The following is a 6424-nucleotide window of genomic DNA, read 5'->3' as shown; positions in this document are numbered from 1 at the left end:
CCAGAGAAATCATTTTAGCCATTTATAAATTACAGAAAAAGAAGGGAAAGTCATACCATTTCATTGGCTTTATGTGTAGGTAAATGAAGGCTTTATTCACAGACTGAAGTTTTATTTCCTTCCGCTCTGATCTGAATTCAAGCTCAGGGTGCTCAACACTAGGGAATTACCCACAGGAAAGTGTCGCAGGACCATTTTTCTGGGAGCAGAGAGAAGAGGTGGATTTTGGCAGCGGGATTTGGCGAGGACCAGCAGCCTCGTGGTTAATACTCCAACAAGTGAGACTGACTGGCACAGAAGAGGGACAGTTACAGTCGATCGCGTAGCTCGCAGACCTCCGAGAAGTCACACCACTGGCATTTACCCTATGGATTGGTATGCTTTATTTGGAACCGGTACAGTTTATCAAACTAATAATCTGCCTCTAACCACATGATATGCATTTTAAAATACCCCCAAACATGTATTTACATAATAAAGCATAATCTCCTGACTAGCTAGCATCATCCCTTATGACAGTTGTGCTGCCTTTTTCAAAGTCTTCTCTGTTTTGATACATTTTAATACGAACTTATGGGGAGAAATACAAATGAGGGGAAACGATGTTTCAGCAATGTCACAAAGTGACAAAAAACAAGCGCTTTTCCTGTTGAGGTTCATTCCCTACCACTCTTCTCCCAAATTAGTTGTCAAAAGCCATATGCGATACTCCAAACACTGAGGACGTTTTTCAAACACAGACTTCTCCTGAACTCCAAACTTCCTTTAATCACAACCTGGGTCTCACTTAAGCAATCCTTTCCGAGTTAATTTATTACTCTTGAAGGACTTACATTTTTAATAACCTAAAAGAGGAAAAGGGGAAAACTCTGATAATCTTTTCTCATGCATAAGGAAGACCGTTTCATGTATTTTTTAATTGTCATGTGAATTAAATTGCAGTGCTATATATAACCTTTCTGCTCCAGCCTGGAAACTTGTACACTTTCCTGGTGTTGGGGAAGAAGTGTGGAATCCAATTCAGATCGGTTTCCTCTGAAACCTTTTGCTCAGTAGAGGGTTTTTTTGTTTTCAGATACAAATCCGTTTTATCCTGCAGTCTGGCCCAAGCCTGGGAGCCGAGAAGGACTGGAAGGGTGGAAAATGTACAGTTATTTGTCGGTGAAGTGGCCAACCTTCCAGCTACAATGTTCTCAGGACACGTCTTAAGAAAGCAATTCCAGATTGTCCTTTTCACCATAATCTGTGCTTTGATGGAAGGGACGGAAAGTTAAAAATCACAGGCTCTGTTTTTCATCCAGAAACCCTTCCTATTTCATTTTTAGCAGGAATGCAGCGAGAGCAGTATGTTGCAACATTGTGAACAGGGGAACTGCCCTGCCTTTGTAAATATTAACGTTGTTCTGAAAGAAAGTTGCAAAAAAAAAAAAAGAAACAAGCTGAAATTTACTTTCTGTTCTTGTTCTTTCTCTGACTGGCTCCAGCATCTATCTGCAAAGTGGCCATGGTAAACCTACCCTGATCCATCAGTATTACAAGCATTGCACCAGAATTAGAAAAAGGAGGTGAAGCAAGCCCTTGGGGAACGCAGTAGTTCATTACAGACTGCTAACTGGGTCTTTTTTTTCTAATATTATTACTCTTTCCTTTTGTGTACTGTTTTCCTAGGGCTTCTAAAGCCTACAGATCCACCATCAGGGCTGGACTCGCGCTCAGCTGCTGCGTTTGGGTTCCTTCCCGCTGGGGCCAGGAGCTCTAAACTGTCCCTGACCACAGGCACTGTGACTCTGTCTCTCCCCTGGGTGCTCCCAGCACGCGTCCTGAGCAGGCCACCTGCGGGGCATGGGCCTCTGCTACAGAAGAGCTGCAGATGGAGGCTGGAAAAGCAGCTGCCTCTGCTCCCCTCGCTTTCTCAGTGGGAGATCTCCCACCTTGCACTGGAAGTGGCGGGTTTTCATTCAGGATCACATTCTTTCACCTGCCCCCAGCTCTGCGCCTCACCCCTTGACGGAAATGGAAGTGGGAAGTGGTGGCTCAGCCGTTTTCCACCCTTGAGAAGAGATACATTTCTGGCATGGCCTTTCTTCTAGTGTCTTGTGAGCACTCTGAATGTACTGTCCTCCCCTTCTGGCACAGGGGGTAAACTGAGGAAGAGATGCATGAGCTTTCTCAGAGTTCCAAAGCCAATTTCTTTTTTATTTCATTGGTGCAAGAAACATGTAGAAATGTATAGCAATGTCTTGTACACCATCCACAACAGTAACACTACACCTGCACCCGGTTGCCTGGAACTCCTCACAACTCTGTATCATCCTTTGAGCCACAAATTATTCAATGGAGTCTCTGGGACCTGGGCCCCAATCTAACCCGAAAGCTGTCTGTTTGCATTGCCGTGATACCGAGCCCAGCCCCTCTGAGCTACGGTTCATCGCTGTGACTCCCAGCAGCACCCTCCTTCCTTCCTTCCTCTGTAGATGCCCACCTCTCTGCTGGCACATATGTACCATTGCTCCTTCTCACGGCTGTGGCCAGGCACCTCCTGAACACCTCCTTCATGCCTGTCCCTGCCGCTTTCCACACATGCAGCCCACCCCAGCTCCCCACCAAAGAGGGACGCCTCGCAGCTGGCCAGCTACTGCAGAGTTCTTCCATCGGTAATGGAAAAGACCAGGCAGGAACTAGTTTTTGCATGCTGCAAGAAAAGACACCCGAGAACTGCTGTAACACATAATCTGCCAGCAAAAACAAGGTTAAAGCCATGCATTAGAATGGCTTGCTTAATACAGTATTAGTGAAAACTGCTCTCGTTGCTTTTGTTTAAAGGAAATGCAGTGATTACCCCCCTATTACAGACACCTACAAATATTTACTAAAATAACGTAGCAGAGTGATTTTTTTAAAAGTTGTCACGGCTTAAATATTCCCATTACTTTGAATCTGGTTTGATGCTGCTTCAAGTACAGCCGCTTTCCTGCTGCTTCCTAGGCAGGAGTCCAGGTTGCTGATTTCCAATTATGCTGACTCCCAGAGGGCTTGATCCGTCGCTGATGCAAGTCAATGTCACAGCGCTGCCTTCGATGGGACGCTGCCAGCTGAGAAACCCCGGTGCCCAGGAAAAAGACAACCCACAGTGATCCCCTTACCCTCGATGTTGGGATCCTCATGGCACACAAACCGAGAGCTCTGAAACCTGTGTCCAAAGAGCTGGCTACTAAAAATGCCTGGGTTTGTTTAGACTACCTCAGTATCTCCAGATGTCTCTCCTCCACGAATGATGGCCCACGTGTCGGTGCCACACTTTGATTTCTTTCCGGTTCTTGAAAAACTGCCCTTTATTGGGGTGGGGGCTGGAGTGGCTTTTACTCTGTGTATGAATCTAAACAACATGCCAGAAACGTCATGCCAGCAGCTAACAAGGGGGTTTAGAATAAGCACTCCCCGGCCAGTACGCAGCAAGCATGGGCTTGTTCACCTAATCAGCTTTAGGGCTCCTCGGTGCTAAGGGGGTTGTATTCTGTTTTTGTCAAATGACATCGCACAAATGCTCCTCTGGGGCAGCTACTCAGAAAGTGTATTTGTCCTTTCAGGGCTTGCATGTCCCCCAAAAAAACTGTAAGAAAGGCTTGTATCACTGCTGCTAGTTCAGGATGCCTGACAGTTTTTCTTTTCTTTCAGGCCCTATTATCAGATACTTCTCGGTTTGTCAAGTTTCACCTCTTTGGACTAAAAGTTCCCTGTTTGAGAGGTATGTGGTCTCTAAAACCATTCAGCTGGTTTCCAGACTTCACTCTTAACAAACACATTTTCTGTGCTAAAATAATAGCTATTTAAGAACTACTTTTCCAGGGAGCTCTAATGCCTTTGCACTTAGAAGCAGAAGTTTGACAGTTGGTCATGGTGAACATACCTCATTCAACCAAATTGCGCAAATTTCTGAGATATAAGAAAAAAAATCTTAGTTCACACAAGAGAACTGTTAGAAGCGCAGCACGGAAAAATTCTCTGAAGTGTCTCTTTTTGGATGATCTTCGAAAAAGATTCCCTCTTTAAACACATTCCCTGCACTGGAATTGCTAAGTGATCTGACAATAGCAAAAGGTAGGCATGTGCCACAGAGCATTCAAATTTAGTGATCTCTTTTATCAAGTTATCAAAACAAGGATGATCCCACTTCCAGAGTGTGGAGACAGACTCATTGATGTTTGAGAAGTACACAGGTGCCACAGAGAGAACCTGTAGAAATTTTCGAACATGGATGTGTGGAGTTGGGGTAACTTTGTGAAGGAAGGAAAGACTTACCCTGAAAAGGGACCATGGATTAAATGAGGAAACAATCCCGCAGGAAGACTAGTATGCGATCAGGCAATTAAGAGCCTGATCGGGCATATATATCAAGCTGGTGAAGTAAAGATTGCGTGAATAAACTCTCAGCCCAGGCATCTCCTAGCTTTTGAGCACTTCAGTTTGTGACCTTTGCAAAGATTCTGGAGTTTTCTACCCCATCAGCTTAGCTGCTTTCTGAGTTTTTGTACTCGTCTTGGCAGTGACAGGTTTTGCTTTACCTCTGTACTTAAGTTTTTGATGAGGGAGTTCCATTTTCACATTTAATGAATCAGGGAGAGTAAGGATTTCATTAGAAAGTAGTGTTTTGTCAGTCTAACACCAGCTTCAGATGAATGACAGTCATCTTGAGCCAGATTTTCATTTCACTTCATGTACATATCACTGTGATCAAGCACCTCTGGAAGCTTATACTAGTGAAAAATCAAGCTCATTCATACCACTATAGACTGAGCCCTGACTTTGGCCCTGGGACACCCAGGATAGCTACATCAAGCTATTCCAGGCATCTTAAACCAAAATAGTAAGTAAACCCGACTTTTTTACTACCTCATAAAACAACAAAAGAAAAAATAGTATCTGCTTCAGGTGATTTCTACAGGAAGGGAATTTGAGTGAGGTTTTTTCTCCATAGAAAAGTCTTTTCTCTGTAGTTGTGATGTTGCATAGCTTTGTCCACCTTCTCACTGAAATAGACAGAGATTCTGTTATCTCAGCACTCTGACAAAAGGCACATGTATATTTCACTATCCAGTTTTGTAAATGCTCTGCGTCCCTCATCTGTTGTCATGTTTTCACTGTTAAAGATTCAGGCTCATCTGAAATAAGCTTCTGTTTTTCAAATACTTGATTTCACACAATACTATTATTTATGGTTAAGGCTTCATTGGGAGGAACGACAATCAATCATGGCTCAAAGATGGTCTCAGTGCCAGAAGCACTCGTATCCTTCTACAGGCCATCATTCTGACTTGCAATAAGCACCAGCAGGCAGCGGGTGGTTATTTCCCTTACTGTCCCCTGAGGTCATGTTAATCAGCCCTCGGCTTTACTGTCAGAAGGCATAAAAACGGGACTCCACATGCTGCACCAGTGTAGGACTGACGGATGATCCCAGAGGAGTACTGCTCATCCTCTATCGACGTCCCCAGAACTTGTTTCTTTCTCTGATTTCAGAGGTATCCACACACAAACAGGTACGTGGAGGCCAGCTAGCTGCTCCACACATTAGGTGGTTTAAAAGATGGTACAAGTAGCTGGATGCGATGCTGACAGCACAGTGTCTGTCATCTAGACGACTGCAACTAAGCACTTCCTTTGTAAGGTGGGACATGCAGCAGGTATGGTCTCACAGAAAAGGTAACTGCTGAGGTTTAGGTAATACCAGCTTCCATCAGTTTATGACTGTCACCCCTGCTCCCTGAATGCTTTTCAATATTCACCTACTTACAGCTGTGGCCCCAGACGTTCAAGAAAGAGGATGTTGGGAAAGGGAAGAGACGCCCCAGACGCCAATGGGTGATCAGAAGAATACATTACATCCAAAGAACGGCGACAAAATGTGAGCTACTGGACTTGGGAAGGGCAAGAACAAACACACTGAAAAGCAATCAAAAAAAAAAAGCTGGTAAGAGCAGCGGAAGAAATATGGTTAAACCGTATCATGAGGATTTAACAGGAAAATCAGGGCAGAACAAAACACAGAAGGCACCATCAGGGACATAAGCAAACTTTCTTGTTTCAACAAGACAGCTATCCTTTCTCACGTGTGTGGGGTCCCGTCCAAATGTGCAGTCAAACAAATATTTTAAGCTGCTCTCTCCTGCCAGCGAGAGAGTTGTTATTACGGCAGCCAGTGCTGTGCCGCCTAGATGAGCCCCCAGAGAAAGCCCTCTCACCTCTCGCTCGCTCGCTGGCGTGCCAGCCGATTCCCTGCACACCTTACTACGTGCTCGGAATGACGATTACGTTTCAGTTAGTGCTTCAACCCTTTCTGGGTGTAACTTTAGCCCCCTTGAGCAAACGCACACCTGCTTTACGCTGCATCTGCAGAACAGAAGAAACAAGGCCCTGAGTAGAGAGA

The sequence above is a fragment of the Larus michahellis genome, chromosome 5, assembly GCF_964199755.1.
Source record: "Larus michahellis chromosome 5, bLarMic1.1, whole genome shotgun sequence".
NCBI lineage: Eukaryota > Metazoa > Chordata > Aves > Charadriiformes > Laridae > Larus > Larus michahellis.
The sequence above is the reverse complement of the archived record's forward strand: the minus strand, read 5'-3'. Positions refer to the sequence as shown.